Below are 19,239 nucleotides of genomic sequence, written 5' to 3' on the forward strand. Positions count from 1 at the left end.
TATAGTCATGACTTTAGTCCATACTGTCCGACGTGTTCAGAGTGTAGAGAAAACTCTGAACACGTGTTCTTTTATTGCCCTCGGTTTTCAAGTATAAGGGAAAAGCTGAAAACCACCCTTGGAGGTAGTATCACGGTGGAAAATTTGACAGCACTTATGTGCGAGTCCTCTGTAAAGTGGAAAGCTGTCAGTGAATCGGCAAATCAAATTATGACAAAATTGAGACAATTAGAAGAGATTAGGCGTCAGTCAGTCCCTGCAATAGAGGAGACTTAAACGTCTTCTTCTCTCCCATGAAGTAATACTTTGTCCAATGGTCCCGTGGGAGAGACATAAGGTGGGAGTAGGTTAGGTTTAGCGGATTAAAGTCCCGCACTCCGGCTTTCGATGCTTCCTCCTACAATAAAGAAAAAAAAAAAAAAAAAAAAAAAAAAAACTCATATGAGCATGGGCAGATACACAAGATAGGATAGAAGATGTATGCCTTTTACCATCGTATACTATACAAATAAATATTTTTCTTACTAATAGAAATTAAAATAAAGAAAAATATTTATTTTTATAGTATACGATGTTAAAAGTAAAAAATTAAAGATTTATTCTGTCGGGATTCGAACCTGGGACCTGTGTTAGCATATTGACCTTCCAAGCGCTTACCACCAACACCACCATTGACAATTAGGTTGCGCTGACTTAAGTATGATTTGGTTATGCATGTAAGAAACATACGATGGTTCTAATAATTTTGTTTATGTATAGAAATATACATACTTTGTAGAACATTTGCTTTCGCAATAAATTTATCACAGCAATACATATGCATAATATGTATATACATAACATTGCTGTGATGCCCTGAGAAGTATAGTCTTAATAAAATTATTATTAGTTTTTTGCTTACTAATAGAAATTAAATTTATCACAGCAAATTATGTATATGTTTATGTATATTGCTGTGATAAATTTATTTTCTATTAGTAAGAAAAAAATATTTATTAGTATTGATTTCCAAAAGCACAGAAATGATTCTGTGAATTTATTCATTAAAATCGCCACTCAGAAGTCGTTTTATCCCTTGTAAGCGAGCGATTTTCTTAAATCTCGCGCTCCTAGATAAAACGATATACCTCGTCCTCGTGGGTCAATTTCTAAAAGCACAGAAATGATTCTGTGTGATTCTGAAAGGCCAACGCAGAGTATTTCAATTAAAAGTCACACAAAATAGTTGAGAATTCGGAGAAAGGCAAACGAAAGAAAAAGAACTATAATTTCAATAATGTACAAGCATACAAACATACATATGCGCACACATGTGAATATGTCACCAACCAAAAATTAAAACATTGTTCTACAAAAACAACAATAGCATAAGCATGGCAACATTGTGTTGTGTTGTTGTGTCGGCCGAGCTGTGCCGAAAGAAACGAACAAACGATCGCCGATTGTCATCGCTTCGATTGCTGCTCGCACATCTTCGCAGACAAGGTTGCGTTACATTCATATAGATGGAGCGAGGTTGCGCAACTTTGCGTTACTTTTATATGGAAGGTTGCGCAACCAGAATCTATCGCAACCTTTTCCGGCGTCGTATAAGAAGTATAACTTCAAAAATATACATGTAAACAATAAATTAAATAAAAAGTATATACAGTCCGTTAAATGTCAAGTGCAATGGTAAGCAACAAAATTGTAATATGAGACTTGCTCATAAAAATGTGAAAATCATTGCACATAAAAGAAAACTCATAAATTAGAGTATACATAATACTAATATTAAAATACAAAATATACATACTCGAAATATTAATGCACACAAGCAACAGATAAGGAAGTATCAAGCGTGTGTACGTATGTGTATAAGTGCGTTAGATGCACTAATCTCAAAAACTATAAAATATCAATGCGTTGGTATCTGAAAAATGCAATAAAAATATAATACATATTTACACATGTGTATGCACACTAAGCATACACACATATACATATATACATAGTTAAGAAATTAGAATTAAGTAATGTATTGAGGGAAGAAATTTTAATAAAGAAAATCAGAGTCAAAAGTGAACTCTCACAGTACAGACGTAAGCAAAGACTGTTTTTTCTGTACAAAAACGATAGTATAAAATCGAATAAAGCTTCCATTTCTCTTAAGTGTACAGACCCAACTAAACTAGGAAACGCAATTTTTTTATTAGTCATGTCTTATACTCATATTTTTCAAACTTTCAATCTTACTCTTAGGAGCTGACGAATTTCGGCTAAAACGACTCTATATAATCGAATAAAAGTTAAATTTTTCTTGGATTTGCAGGTCAGACTGCTCTTTGAAGCCTTATCTCTGCATAACTTATGTCTCATACATATCTTCTTGAATTTAATTCCACTTTTTGGGTCTAGTGTTTCCATGTTGTAGTTAGTTTTAGAGTCTCAAAGTAGTTTTGAGGAGTTTTGAATAAAGCGATATTACTTAATCGAATGAATATTTCGCTATTTTTAATAACAAAGCTGAGTGATAGTTATTTTTTAGTTGGTTTTCGAGTTTTCAAGTAGTTCGGATGGACCTCGATCTAAGTTTAGGCGTATAATAGAATGCATCCTATATTTTTCTTGGAGTTACACATCCTAATAATCTTCTAAGCATGATGCTTCTATCACTCATGTCTCAATTTAATCTTTATTCGTGAGCTCAATTCCATTCCAAAGAACTTCTTCTTCTTTTTCATCTTTACTGGCGTAGACAACACTTATTCTGTTATAGCCGGGTTAACAACAGCGCTCCAGTCGTTTCTTCTTTTTGCTGCTTGGCGCCCATTGGAGACTTCAAGCGAAGTCAGGTCCTTCTCCACCTGGTCTTTCCAACGGAGTGGAGGTCTTGCTCTTCCTCTGCTTCCTTCGGGGGGTACTGAACTGGTGAACAAATTGTTATAAATCAAGCGCCTTCGGAACTAAACTATCTTCCATGTGACGCTTATTTTACACTTCTGTAAACGAATAATATTCTCCTATAGTATCGAACCTATAGTAGCGGTGCAACTTTACTATTTTACTCAGCAGTATATCTCAATCAAGTTTAAAAAGAACCTATCTTGAGACCTAATTTTCTCGCTGAAATAAATTTTGCGCTTGTTTCTTATTATTACTATTGCCTCCTGACAGGTTTTTCAAGTGTGCTGCTCAACTGACAACTCATGATTGAACGTATGCAATCTGTTCCGATAGTGTAGGTCCCGTTCGTTGTTTTTGCTCTCGCGGAGTTATAAAGTATACGTATTTGAATATTCAAAGTGCCACTGACCTAAAAAACTATTCTCGTTCACACTCATATATGCACTTAAGCCGGTGAACACATTTAACGGCTGGCCGGATTTACACTCAGTACACTTTGTTGCGATTTTTGTGCGGTTATACGAGTTGTAAGCATAAACACTCATACAATACATGTTATATTATGGACATATATATATTTTTATGACAGGAAAAAAGTATATATATTATATGTATGTACATGTGCATATATACCCTCACCCATGTATAGTAAAAATGTCCACACGTCAGAAAAGCCCTTGTAAATCCTGCTGATAACTGATAAATAGATTTGTGTGTGCTACAAATAATCATACACACGCACGTAACTACAAACGTACACTCTTCTTTATACAAACATGCACACTCTTCAAGGAAAGCTCAACAGCCTTGGCTCATTCGCACCAAATGTGGGACATAAAAATTCACACACATATTTACGAGTATTTAGCAAATTTATATTGGTGTACGACGTGTGTTTTCCTTCACTTTTTCTACCCGTATGTATTCTTTTATCCTTGCGGCTGCCACAATTTGCGTGGCAACAAAAATGTATGGATTTGCTTCCATGGATTGAGTTAAGTCAATAGTTTTTATACCCTGAACTGGTTAAATTAAGTTTGCGAGAAAGTTCTCATAGCCAGAAAGAAACTTCGTTGATTCAATAAGCTCCTCATTTGTCGGGAGCGCCTATATCGGGCTAAACGGGCTGACCAAAATGAAGTTCTTGTAAGCAAACTCTTTTGTTTGGCAAGATATCTTCGCGAAATTTGGCATGAACTATTGTTCAAAAGAATTCTGCAATTACTAAACAAATTATTCAGATCGAACTACAATAACATATGGCTGCCAAAATTTAGCATAGCTTTTTGTTCATGGCAGCGCTACAATCTCCGGTAATATTGTTCAGATCGGACACTGCAGCATATAGCTACCATACAAACTAATCAAGCTAAATATCCTTTTGAGCGCATTATGCCATAAGAAATACTCCTGTGTAGGGTATTATGGCGGTGCAACTTACTTTCGTGTTTTTATGCTTGATGGCGCTTAGCGGATACTTAGGCTGCTTCGTGGGGTGTGTGCTAAGTAGGGTATAATATAGGAAAGCAGCCTAACGCTGATGCCGCAGTAATGATTTCCAACTGATTATCCAATTTTTTTGTGCGCTCACTTAAGTTGACACAAATTTAAGGAGAGTTTTGCTACTAGCACTAAACGTACTATATACGGTTGTTGATGGTGTTGTTGTTATAACTTCGTCTTTTTCCTGCCACCCATACGCATAGCCACGCTTACCCAACTATGTTGTTTATGTGAATCATAGTTATGTTTAATCGACTGCAAATGGGTTGTTGCCTGCGTTTTTGTTTTTATTATTCTTTTTTTTGCTGTGCGCATAAATCTGTAGCCTACATTTTGCTAATGTTGTAACGAGTTGTTGTACCGAAAATCAGTTCTGAACTTCATAATGCCATAATCGTTGCGGCAAGAAGGCCTCTAATGCAGGATAACCAACAGAAAGGATGCGAAGAAAAGAATCAAAGCAAATCTTAAGATAAAAAAGTCGTGAATGCGTTAAGCTTTTGGCGGTCGAATTATGAATTTGCGATGACGTGTGGATGCTGAGGTTAGCAATTTATGCGCAGATTGGATTTAAGGGATTTCATCGAGCGTAAGTCCTGTAGTCTGCTCAGTTTATTTTACATGAAAAAATTATAAGTATATGGAAACTGTTGGCAGGGAGTTATAATAAAACAGCGTTTTGTTGCTCATTAGCACAAAATTTTGTACGATGAGAGCAATCGAAAAACGGCCAGGGGTTTTCATTGGTAGTAGAAGCATATCTTTAGGCAGTAGAAAAGGAAAGAGCGGGATTTTCTTGAAAAAAATTAAAAAGTTCAGTAAGTTATTATATCTACTTATGAACATAGAAAATCGAAATTTATTTTCCTATAGTAAGTATACTATATATCGAATGTAGATATATTTAAAAATATTTTTCGATAATTTGAATTCGATCAGATAAAAAATGTCAGCGATATGAGCGTATCCGTAAAAAAAATTTAAACGTATCGGCTCGTTAGGTTAGGCCTAGAGATCGCTTGTGGACTGATATGTGGTTGAAGCCATAGAAATGAAGAACTCCTGTTTTCTCACTCATAAATTAGCAAGTGGTCAGTACAAATTTCATTAGCCATACACCTAACGGCGATGTTTACGAGCACCATCTACAAAATGACGTTTAGAACTATGGTTAGATTGGACTTTAGTGCATCACATATGCTGATGAGCCTACCAGTTGAACGCTCTTGAGTTTCTTTGCAAGTGTTGTCTTTTCTAGCAACTTTAAGAAGGTGAAGAAATTTTCTGCGAAACGGCTGGACCCATCGAAATAAAATTTTTGGACCAACTGATAGTTATATTTGTCTGGTAATGATGAAAGGAAAACAATTTTTACCTGCAAAAGCAAAAGTAATGATACTTTTTTCTTTATTTAATCCTTGAGTCGTATAAACAGACATTTTCGAAGGTTTTTTAACTCTGGAACATACCACATATAATTGACCGTGAGAGAAACACGGATTTTCTGGCGTTGCATCAATGTTTGACCTGACAACAGAAAATGTTTAATTTCATCCCAGTTTGGTTACACGTCAATATGATAAAAAGATTTGGTAGGCCGTGTGCACGTACGTAAGTCATAGCGTCTTGAATGTATTCTTGCATATGACGCGGACTACCAATGTATGATGATGGGAGGATATATGCAGTACCGATGTTGATGATGTCATTTGTTGCATCTATGTTTCCGATTATGGCATCGCACAAATTAATGTACTCCTCAGTACGAAGTTTTGCTTGATTAAATTTTATATATCGTAACCTCTCACTTTCGATTTTTACATACATATCCACAATATACGCATGAAATAGTTGTCTGTATCGGAAAATACTGTTGTCTTCATTAGCACAAATCATCAACCGATATGCGTAAAAATTCATAGCACTAACTGTCTTCATCAGTTCTTCACCTGCAAATGAATATACATATTTATGAGATAAAGAGGAATTATTGACTTAAAAAAAATGTTTGTTTAATATTTAAATGATATTTATCTTCTCCTTCCCAAAATATCAACGGATACTGCAAAGCATCGTAAGAATGATGATTGTCTTGAATTATTTGCATCGTATTATCTCTGCGTTGTATGCGTATGTCTCGACGTTCATATAGGTCACCAGCCGTAACAACTGCAACTTCATTAACAGTTGGAACATTATATCTCCCTGCGTGCTCTCCAAAGGCACTTTGTCTGCTTTAACCTTGCTGTTAGGTTAAAAAAAACTTACGAATCTTAGGTTAGAGGACCATTTGGTCCATACTGCAGTTTTCATACAAAATAACAATTTAATCTTAGTCTTTATAAAGGGTGATTTTTTAAGAGCTTGATAACTTTTTTTAAAAAAAAAACGCATAAAATTTGCAAAATCTCATCGGTTCTTTATTTGAAACGTTAGATTGGTTCATGACATTTACTTTTTGAAGATAATTTCATTTAAATGTTGACCGCGGCTGCGTCTTAGGTGGTCCATTCGGAAAGTCCAATTTTGGGCAACTTTTTCGAGCATTTCGGCCGGAATAGCCCGAATTTCTTCGGAAATGTTGTCTTCCAAAGCTGGAATAGTTGCTGGCTTATTTCTGTAGACTTTAGACTTGACGTAGCCCCACAAAAAATAGTCTAAAGGCGTTAAATCGCATGATCTTGGTGGCCAACTTACGGGTCCATTTCTTGAGATGAATTGTTGTCCGAAGTTTTCCCTCAAAATGGCCATAGAATCGCGAGCTGTGTGGCATGTAGCGCCGTCTTGTTGAAACCACATGTCAACCAAGTTCAGTTCTTCCATTTTTGGCAACAAAAAGTTTGTTAGCATCGAACGATAGCGATCGCCATTCACCGTAACGTTGCGTCCAACAGCATCTTTGAAAAAATACGGTCCAATGATTCCACCAGCGTACAAACCACACCAAACAGTGCATTTTTCGGGATGCATGGGCAGTTCTTGAACGGCTTCTGGTTGCTCTTCACCCCAAATGCGGCAATTTTGCTTATTTACGTAGCCATTCAACCAGAAATGAGCCTCATCGCTGAACAAAATTTGTCGATAAAAAAGCGGATTTTCTGCCAACTGATTTTGGTAATAAAATTCAATGATTTGCAAGCGTTGCTCGTTAGTAAGTCTATTCATGATGAAATGTCAAAGCATACTGAGCATCTTTCTCTTTGACACCATGTCTGAAATCCCACATGATCTGTCAAATACTAATGCATGAAAATCCTAACCTCAAAAAAATCACCCGTTAGTAGTTCCGGTGCCCCTTGCTACTGGGATCCTCTATACAAATTATAGCTTTATAGCTTAGTTGAGGGCTTAGTTATTACACTTTATATTTTTTCGCGATTTGTGGGTGCTTTCTTGGAAGAGCAAGAAATACTGGTCGTCGTACTCGGAACGTACAATTGGTACCAATTGGTACAATTATTCAAGACCCTTTCTAACAGACTGCAAAATGAGAATTACCTCATTGTCATTAACCCTGTTGTTAGGTTAAGGACCATTTGGTCCAATTTTTTTTTTTCTTTGTAACATGCAAAACGGGGGAACCCCTCGCCTAGTTTTTATTTTACCAGAGTTGAGTAAATAATAAAATAATAATATTTAGCAAGTATTGAACCGAACTAAATATTTACAACCAAACTTGCTGAGTACTTCTACCTACAGTATGAAAATGGAGTAAATCGGAGGATAACCCACTCACTCCCCATATAATGGTACTGTTAAAAACTAGTAAAATCACGATAAATCAATAACTAAATACGTCACAGACATTAATTTTACCACCAAGATGGTATCAGAGAGCTTTATGAAACCTGATGTGAAAATTGGACGACGGGAGTGGCACCGCCCACTTTTTGGTGAAATCCCATATCTCGGGACAGGACTCACCGATTTCGACAAAACTTGGTATGTGGCATTCTTTTCATATTTTAATGTCACGTTATGAACATGAGCGAAATCGAACAAAAACCACGCTTACTTTCAATATAGCACAATTTTAAATTTCAGGAAGCAACTAATAACGGGTGATTTTTTTGAGGTTAGGATTTTCATGCATTAGTATTTGACAGATCACGTGGGATTTCAGACATGGTGTCAAAGAGAAAGATGCTCAGTATGCTTTGACATTTCATCATGAATAGACTTACTAACGAGCAACGCTTGCAAATCATTGAATTTTATTACCAAAATCAGTGTTCGGTTCGAAATGTGTTTCGCGCTTTACGTCCGATTTATGGTCTACATAATCGACCAAGTGAGCAAACAATTAATGCGATTGTGACCAAGTTTCGCACTCAGTTTACTTTATTGGACATTAAACCAACCACACGAATGCGTACAGTGCGTACAGAAGAGAATATTGCGTCTGTTTCTGAGAGTGTGGCTGAAGACCGTGAAATGTCGATTCGTCGCCGTTCGCAGCAATTGGGTTTGTGTTATTCGACCACATGGAAGATTTTACGCAAAGATCTTGGTGTAAAACCGTATAAAATACAGCTCGTGCAAGAACTGAAGCCGAACGATCTGCCACAACGTCGAATTTTCAGTGAATGGGCCCTAGAAAAGTTGGCAGAAAATCCGCTTTTTTTATCGACAAATTTTGTTCAGCGATGAGGCTCATTTCTGGTTGAATGGCTACGTAAATAAGCAAAATTGCCGCATTTGGGTGAAGAGCAACCAGAAGCCGTTCAAGAACTGCCCATGCATCCCGAAAAATGCACTGTTTGGTGTGGTTTGTACGCTGGTGGAATCATTGGACCGTATTTTTTCAAAGATGCTGTTGGACGCAACGTTACGGTGAATGGCGATCGCTATCGTTCGATGCTAACAAACTTTTTGTTGCCAAAAATGGAAGAACTGAACTTGGTTGACATGTGGTTTCAACAAGATGGCGCTACATGCCACACAGCTCGCGATTCTATGGCCATTTTGAGGGAAAACTTCGGACAACAATTCATCTCAAGAAATGGACCCGTAAGTTGGCCACCAAGATCATGCGATTTTAACGCCTTTAGACTATTTTTTGTGGGGCTACGTCAAGTCTAAAGTCTACCGAAATAAGCCAGCAACTATTCCAGCTTTGGAAGACAACATTTCCGAAGAAATTCGGGCTATTCCGGCCGAAATGCTCGAAAAAGTTGCCCAAAATTGGACTTTCCGAATGGACCACCTAAGACGCAGCCGCGGTCAACATTTAAATGAAATTATCTTCAAAAAGTAAATGTCATGAACCAATCTAACGTTTCAAATAAAGAACCGATGAGATTTTGCAAATTTTATGCGTTTTTTTTAAAAAAAAGTTATCAAGCTCTTAAAAAATCACCCTTTATAATGGGATTAAACTTTGAACGAATAATTCCTTTTTGTTCGAACATATGGAATGGAATGGAAAATATAGTCAATGTCTAAGATATATAATTGAAATTCAGAAACAATCTTTCTCTTATACTTGTAATGGTTTGTCTGTTTGTCAAAAATGGGTTGAATCGGATCAATACTTCCCTTAGCCCCCCTATACCTAATATAAAGATAATCGAACTTCCGGGTGACTTTGTACCGCATATCTTAGGCAATATGTGAGTATGTAAGTATGAACGTGTCGATTGCAAATATCAATAATATTTCCTCCCTATAACCTCAATACATTCTATTATGCATAACAACAACAAAAGCAACAATCAAATAGTTTCGCACGTTAATAAATTTCAATTAATTTTCTCCAGTGTTGCTTAACCCCTTGACGTATCAGTTAGCGCAACGAAATTCGCTTCCAACTGTTCGCACACAACTTCAAACCAGTTTCGATGCTTACGAACTGTTGCAAAACGAAATGAATTTTTTTTTATTTTTTATCTGCAGTAGATAATGCACTCAACTGCAACAATGTTTTTTGTTTATATTATTAGCTGAAAATAACGGGAAAATTTCAATTCTCTTTTCATCAAATGTACACTTCTACACACCACGAGTCAGACTCGTGATAATCATGTTAGGCACAGAATTTGTGCCACGAGTTGACGTGGAAATATGTCAAGGCGTTAAGCGGCTTTTGTTTACCTAGATACATGATGTATGTTTATAAATGTACAGTAACGTTGCCAAAAACTTAAATAGAGAATTTTTGTGGCGATGTAACCCACAAGAATTAAGTTGTAGATACTTCCTCAACATACTGAGCCGAAATTGTAGTCGAAAGCTTGAAATGGATGAAGACCCCTTCAAATGCAATGCAAAAGATTCCTTATAAAAACATTATTCTGATCGCTCAGTTTGCATGGCAGTTATGTGCTATAGAGATCCGATTAGAACAATTTCGATAAAATGTTACATTGTCGTCTTACGCAAGAAGCTTTCCCAAATTTCGTAAAGATATGTCGTAAAATAAAAAAATGTTTCATGCAAGCTCTTGGACAGTGGCGTAGCCACAACTTCGGGCACCCGGGGCCAAGGATGTTCTGCCGCCCCCCTTTATCTACCTACCTAAAAGTTTCATGAGGTGGTTCGAACAAAAGTGAATTTTTACAAAATATCTTCAATATTAAGTATTTAAAATTTAAGAACTAGAAGCCATGCAAATTCTGAAGTTCCAAAATTCTCACAATACGGTTTTTGAGGAAATTGGTAGTAAATTTACAAGACATCTTATTAAGAGCCATAGAAAAAATCCATTTTCGCCCTGTATCTTGTACACTTTTGACACAATTTGTAAGAATTTTTGCCCGAATTGGAGTTTTTAAATACCAATTTTGAAAATTTGGAGAAATAAAAGTATTTGCTACATTCAAAGCATAGGGTAACTGTGATAGTGACACACGTCGCGACGACAGAGTAAAAATAAAGATACTGTTTTTTTTGTCACTCCTACGTCGCAATGTGTTGCTCTCACAGTTTGCCCCATGCTTCAGCTGTGACATATCCGTTGGTTTCTCAAAATATGTTCGGTTAATGAAACTATGGAATTTTTGTCTGTACACACAATTTGTTCGAGTATTTTTCTGAATATTAAAAAACAGTGAATATCGTTTTGCCGCCCCCAAGACGTTGCGCCGGGGTGTGACCTACTTGGTGCATAAATAATTTCTAAAAAGCAAGCTTTGGACTTTTTAATTTTTAAAACTAACCTACTAAAGACAGTTTATAAGGAAAACCTTTTCCGCTTTGAAGTAAAGAAGTTTTTGGATGCGACTGGTAGATCTTATCAAAGTTATACCATTGTCTGCACCAATCGAAATTGAACATATGTAAGTTATTATGAAGAAAGTCTCTAGAATATTTCAGAAAATATTTACTATTCGATAATAATAAATACAGAAAAAAAATAAAATTATTAGAGTGTGAAATAAGGATGACAATATCGACTATCTTCTTTCAAAATAACCGTTCCGTGGGAAAGGTTCCTAAGTTGAAACTACAGAAGCACATACGCACTTTCAGAAAACATCAAACTGAACAAACAGTTAAGTTACTAACAATCAGCCCCTCGTATTATGACTTCAGCTGGAATATTCAACCAACTAGAAAACGTTAAAAATTCTAAAGCAGGCAATAAGTCAGAATTTAATGGAGCTTTTTTGGTGCATATACGAGTACAAACATACGAGTACAGATACTGCGCGTACTTTACGTATGACATAATTTCAGGAAACGTCCATAAATCCGACAGTAACGCGACGCCACTGCAGTCGGTGGATACATACAACTAGAATAAAAAAGGTATGCATTTACGAACATAATATACCTTTCAATAAAAATCAGAGGACGAAAGGAAAACCAACAAAAGAAGCGATAAGGATTGATAAAAGTACCTCTACTTAGATCACACACCACAAACGAACTGTTTACAAGAATCTGCTTAGAGACTTACACTGTACTATTCATGCGTTACGACCGAGTAATAAACAGTAGGCATTTCCATAATAAACCCAAACCATTTTCCTGTATATTCTAAGGTAAGTTTTGTTGGCATTTTTCTCAGCAGCGCTCTTTTAGGCCACATGGTTAGTAGTAAACCTGTATATTTTGCAGGCATCCTGAATTTTACGATGTTATTGTTTTAATTATACATTTAATAATACATTTTTTAATAATATTTTTATAGTCTTTCCACCGTAGCGCTTCAACACATGCTCATTCATTGAAGACTAAAATGGGCGCTCTGTGCGCTCCTATTAAGGTAGTACGACATAAATTTTCGCAAATGGGTGTATGCTTGTAAGCGTATGCAACTTCTAACTATTCTTTACTTCGTTCACTCTTTCAAAACAACAGCATAATTTTCACTGCGAAAGCACACAAATGTCATGTGTACTATAAGTTCTCGGGTCATGAAGGGGCAAGTGAAGCCTGAATTATGACACCCAACGCGTATGTCAAATGCAATTTGGAGAATTTATTAGTTACATTAGCGTTCTTATGCGCGCCTAGAAGAAGTCATACTCACTGTAGATTTTCGCATAAAACGCTCTGCTAAGAAATTCATGGTTGAGGGTTTTGCTGTACATAACTACGCCGCATTTGAACCTATTTATGGCCTCGATCACCTATTCATAACTTTGTTGTATTAAATTTCACGGAAAATGCGAAATTTTCAAACGTAAAAGCAGAGGTGTTAACAGTAATATGATGTCAAACTTCGTTAAGTACCGTGAACTTTTCAACCATTACATCTGATCATACATACAAGAGGCCGCCGAATTACGCAAAATCTGTATATATGTTATATCCGGTTGTGGTTCCATTCAGTCTCAATTCCGTTAAAATTGCCACAATAGTCAAAATGTATTAGGACTACAAAGTTGGTTCGTTGGACAAAATGGGAGGCGCAGAAGCGCAGACCACAGGCGGCCGCACTTGAGTCGGGTGGTTACCAAATTAAGTGTTATCAAGCAACTCAATGGATTTGGTGAAAACCTGGATTTTCCCATCATATCTGCCCAATATCCCTTAACTTGAAGTATTGGGAGCCATAGAATATATAACAGCCAGCTGAAGGTTGGGCATTCTAAGCTTGACCTTTATGTAAATACTGTTTCGATTACTCAGGAGCAAAATATTACGTTGTCAAAAAAATCTTGCGGTATTTTCGCTAGTTGGCGCTGAAAGAGCGTAGTTCTAGTTTTATTCGTCGCATCGGCTCATGCTATATCTTTTTGGAAAGCTCATTTCACGCGCTAACACGTGTAAAGAGAAAATACGGCATATTTTTCAGTACTACTACGATAGAGGTAAAAATGCATCTCAAGCCGCCAATAAAATTTGTGCAGTTTATGGACCAGTTTCCATTTCCACCGTACAAAGATGGTTTCAACGTTTTCGTTCTGGTGTAGAGGTGGTCGAAGATGCGCCACGCTCCGGAAGACCTGTCGTCGAAAATTGCGACAAAATCGCTGAATTAGTCGAAAGAGATCGGCATAGTAGCATCGGTCAAGAGCTGGGCATGAGTAATCAAAAATTCATTTCAATTTCAATAAAAAAAAAATAAATAAAAATACCGCAAGACTTTTTTGACAACCTATTATTGAACAAGAACTCTTTTAAAATCATTTAAATACGCCTGACACAAAAAAAGCTTCATTTATGGATATCATACAATTCCGGAAGATCCAAGTGGATACTAAACCCAAAGAAATAGATAAGTACAATTTAACTTAAACAAAATTTATTTGCAAATACCTGCCCCTTTTCATGGCCAATTTCCAAATTTTTTTAGTAATAATTTTATTTTCCCCTAATAACAGCGAATCAAACGTACGCTTATTTTTAATTTGCCGTTTTTGCTTTGCCATTTATAATATAAGTTAGGTTTTAGCGGCAGGGGCTGACGTGTACCCAAACTATTTTCTCACTGAGGTATGGCCTCCGAGAATAGTATGGGGCGTACACCAGAGAATCCTTTTCGAAGGACTTCGAAAATTTTGAGAACACCCACAAATGGCAGAAATGAGGAATCCACCGCTGCAGGATCAACATTTAGTGAAACTACTGACCGGGCAAGCAAAAGTGAAGAGAAACCACTAAATACTGAATCCTCCAACTATTTCAACAAGCTGGGTTGCAAAATGAAGGAGTAAGAAAATATGATGGCTGCTCAAAGGCACGTAAACCAGGCAATGCGAGATTTACTTAGTAGCATAATGTGCTTATATAATGGAAAAAACTATGAATTTGAGAAAGCAACACAGCTTTCTCATATCTTCAAAGAGATAAATACACCAAAGCGGCTGCGAGAAGCATCGGGAGTACTACCTCCCACAAAAAAAGCCAAAAAAGGCTATTGAAAAGGTGCAACAAATGACCCGCGAGGCCACTAAAGCGATAGATATTACGGGTCAACATAACTCATGTGAAAAATTGGTGGATGTTGTTAAAAAGAGAAAGCCGATTCTGAAGAAAATAAGAACGAAACCGGACGCCATCATTATAACAAAAAAGGAATGGTCGTCGTATGCTGACATTCTCCGGAAGATGAAAAGCGACAGCGGTCTTGAAGAGTTGGGATCAAACGTGACCTACATACGGAAGACGATGAAAGGAGACCTACTCATCGAATTGAAAAATCAGACGGACAAGAGAGTTGAATCATTTCAAACCGTCTTAGAGGGAGCGGTGGGTGAAATGGCGCTGATACAGCCAAAAATCCATAACGTCACAATAGTGTGTAAGGATTCGGACGAAATTACAACACCGGAAGAAATCTGCGAGGCATTAAAAAAAGAGTGTGGGTTCCAAAACCTGGAGAAATCAAGGGTCAAAAATATGAGGAAAACCCGAAGTGGCACACAAATAGCTTTTATTTGTCTGCGCGCTCTAGACGCTAAAGTTGCACTAAAATTGCGCAAAGTGAAGATAAGGTGATCTATCTGTCGTCTTAGAGAATACTCACCCATTATCCGATGTTTAAGGTGCTTCAACTGGGTCACATAGAACACAAATGTGTCAGTCAGACTGATCGGTCGGCCCTCTGTACACGCTGCAGAGCTGCAGGACTCGTAGCAAAAGTGTGCAAAAATGCCCCGAACTGTATACTTTGCAAAGGAGAGCACTCCGTCCTAAGTACGACATGTCCGAAGTACGTACAAATGATGAAAACAATGAAAAATGAAGTTCTTACAGCTAAACCTTAATCACTGCGCTGCAGCACAAGACCTGCTAAAACAAACAGTTCAAGAAGAGAATATAGATGTCGCCTTACTAAGCGAGCCATATAGACTGCGTTTGGAGAGCACGCAAGTTGCTACGCTCGTCCTAGCGCAACAATTAGAGAATTTGAAGATTTTCTCCTGGAGCTGTCTCTAGAGACCAAAAACAAACCGCATGGTCTACTGCTTGGGGTAGCAAAATTACAAATCACCGTGATGATATCAATGATAGACCTAATGTTTCCTAACGACAGGTTAGCAGACATATTAAGTGGAAGGTATCACATATATACACAAATAGCGACCATATGGCTATAATCGCTGAAGTTTCGTTCTGCCAAGAAAGGGAACTGTCTCGCAGAAATCCCTCTCGAAACGTAGTTGACGCGAAAAGGAATTTGATACCGACGTCTTTGAGAGCGTCTGGAGTGCGGCAAAGGCACCAGGCGAAGACGCCACCCACTTAGTATCCGCTGTGCAGAAGGAACTAGTTGCAGCATGCGACGAAACTATGCGCAGGACGAGATACAATAACTATAGAAACCCGGTTTACTGGTGGAGCGACAAAATTGCCAAGCTGAGAAAGCTCTGTCACTTAGCTAGACGTCGCGCACAGCGAAACTAGGGAGGGGAAATCCGCCTCAAAGAAGCATGCCAAAATGCCAAAAAAAGCTCCCGAAATCAGCCATTATCCGTAGTAAGAGATCCTGTTTTGAAAAGCTATGTGAAGAAGCGAACATAGACTCCTGGGGATCGGCATACAAAATTTGTATGTCGAAATTCAAAAATAAATCGAAGCAACCTAAAAACTCATTGTTTATGAAAACTGTTGTCGAAGCGTTATTCCCGACATATGCCTCCATTTCTCATATTAAGCGAAACGAAGCTACGGAGCCACCCCTATTAGTCACAGAAGACGAACTATTGGCTATTGCGAAAAATATTAAAAACTCCAAAGCGCCTGGAATAGATGGTATACCAAATAGAGCCCATAAAGAAGCCATAACTCTTAGACCCGGTTTATTTGTTAACATGTACAATGCGTGTATATTAGAAGAGGTTTTCCCCGATCCGTGGAAGATACACCGCCTGGTTCTACTCCCGAAACCAAAAAAGCCACCAGAAGAACCTTCATCATATCGACCTCTTTGCATACTCGACACGATTGGGAAAGTGTACGAAAGCATTGTAAGAAACCGCTTGGAACTAGCAATTCAAAAAGACGGCGGATTATCAGAGAGACAATACGGCTTCATAAAAAAGAGATCCACTATTGACGCACTACGAGAAGTTGTCGCTATTGCGAAATGTGCAGTAAGTGGCAAAAGATGGAAAGGTGGCACAAAAAGTATTGTGCGCTGATAACCCTGGATGTCAAAAATGCGTTCAACTCAGCAAAATGGGCAGACATAATTAAAGCCCTGGATGAAATACGGGCCCCTGAATACCTCATCGACATAATAACGAGCTAGTATAAAAACAGAAAGCTGATTTTTGAGACGGACGAAGGCACCAAGAACTACTCTATCTCGAGTGGAGTATCACAAGGCTCAGTGTTAGGCCCACTATTATGAAACCTTATGTATGGCGGGGTGCTAAGAAGACAGCAACCAACAGACGTGAAAATAATAGCTTATGCGGACGACCTCATGGTGGTAGCAGTTGCCAAATAATTAGCCGACCTGAGAAATAAATGTAATGAGTGCTTAAATAGTCTACCCCAATGATTCTCTTCTATGAGTCTGAAACTGGCGGAGGAAAAAACATAGGGCTCACCATAGGGGAATGCAAGATTACCTCGCAGCCGAAATTAAAGTATCTGGGAGTAATATTAGATTCCAAATTAAAATTTAAAGAACACTTGGAGTTTACTTCCGCCAAGGCAAACAGAATTTATAATGCCCTATCGAGAATGATGACCAATAGAGGCTGTGTGCGTTCCAGCCGGCGATTCTTAATGGTGAAAGCAATGAGTTCCGTAATACTGTATGCGACACCAGTATGGATACAGGCAATGGATATAATAGAGTATGCAAAACAAATAATTGCAGTGCATAGGCTTTCTGCAATTCGGGTAATAAGTGCTTTCCGGACTATATCAACCAGCATGCCGCCCATTGACATCCAGGGAGATGAACTCGGGCGTTTTTATCAATTATCAATGCCTAAAACAGTATCGGTAAAGACAAAGGAGAGAAACAAGAGTACTAAAATGTGGCAGGAGCGGTGGAAAGACACTCAGCTACTCGCATGTAAGCTGAAAGCGGCAAGCTCTGAGGCCTAACCAAGCCTACATACTATGAGTATGTACATATGTAGCTCCAGAACCCTACTTGGTTACCTGAAAAAAATCTACTCCTAACTGTAAACTTGCGTAAACCACAACAGCTTCTTCATTTCAACTTGAAAGTTGCTTCATTGTTGTGTGACTTGTTTTATTGTATTGTTTTTGTTGTTGTAGTTTTATCGCAGCCTTAGTCTCTGGTTTTCTCTAAACTACCCTTCATTGTACTTTCAAGGCAAAATTGCACACTACTACATGTATACAGTTCTTGGCGAACACAAAAACTAATACACTCACACATACACATACTTATTTGTTGTTTTGTTATAGAGACATAGTGAATATTTATAATAATTAACACATATTTTTAAGAATTTCGGTACATTTGTTTAAGTGAAAAACACTAAGAAAAAACAACAAAAAACATGCAAGTGCTTGATTTTGATCGCTCAGCTTGTATGACAGCTATATGCTATAATTAACTAATCTGAACAATTTCTTCGGAGATTACATTGTTGCCTTAGAAAATAATCTATACCAAATTTCGTGAATATATCGTGCCAAGTGTGAAAGTTTTCCATACAAGAATTTGATTCCGATCGTTCAGTTTGTATGGCAGTTATATGTTATAGTGGTCCGATATCGACAGTTTTGACAAATAAGCAGCTTCTTGAAGACAAAATAACCTTTGCAAAATTACCGTAGATACCTCAAAAACTGAGAGACTAGTTCGTATACATACTGACGTATTGACGGACAGACAGACAGCCGGACATGGCTAAATCTACTCAGTTCAACATACTGATCATTTATATATATACCCCTATGCTTCCTTTTGGGTGTTACAAACTTCGTGGAAAACTTAGTATACCCTATTCAGGATATAAAAGTAACAAAAAAACACGCAAGTACTTGATTTTGATCGCTAAGCTTATATTACAGCTATATGCTATAACATAGCGATCTCATCTGAACAATTTCTTTGGAGGTTGCGCAGTTTTTATAGAAAATACCATACAAAATTTGGTGAAGATAGCTCGTCGAATAAAAAGTTTTCAATACAACCACTTGATTCTGATTATTCAGACAGACAGACGAATACTGCTTAATCGATTCAGCAAGTCAAGCTAACCATTTCTTTACATACGAGGTGTGTTCAAAAAGTATCGCGGCAGTTTGCTGACAGTTTTCTTCGATTGCAGGGGCGTGGTGCGTCATGAGTTCTTGCCACAGGGAAGAACGGTCAATAAGGAATATTACCTGCAAGTTATGTGCAATTTGCGCGAAGCAATACGCCAGAAACGCCCGGATTTGTGGAAGAACAAAACTTGGCTTTTGCACCACGATAACGCCCCTGCTCACACACATCGTTGCTTGTGCGCGACTTTTTGG

At 37.6% G+C, this 19,239-nt stretch overlaps 1 pseudogene; it reads right to left on the reverse strand.

The window, feature by feature from the left end:
* Positions 1 to 1,051: 1,051 nt before the first annotated feature.
* On the reverse strand, positions 1,052 to 1,181 carry LOC125777910 (small nucleolar RNA U3; annotated as a pseudogene).
* Between the last annotated feature and the right edge of the window lie 18,058 nt (positions 1,182 to 19,239).

The sequence above is a fragment of the Bactrocera dorsalis genome, chromosome 3, assembly GCF_023373825.1.
Source record: "Bactrocera dorsalis isolate Fly_Bdor chromosome 3, ASM2337382v1, whole genome shotgun sequence".
NCBI classification, from domain to species: Eukaryota; Metazoa; Arthropoda; class Insecta; order Diptera; family Tephritidae; genus Bactrocera; species Bactrocera dorsalis.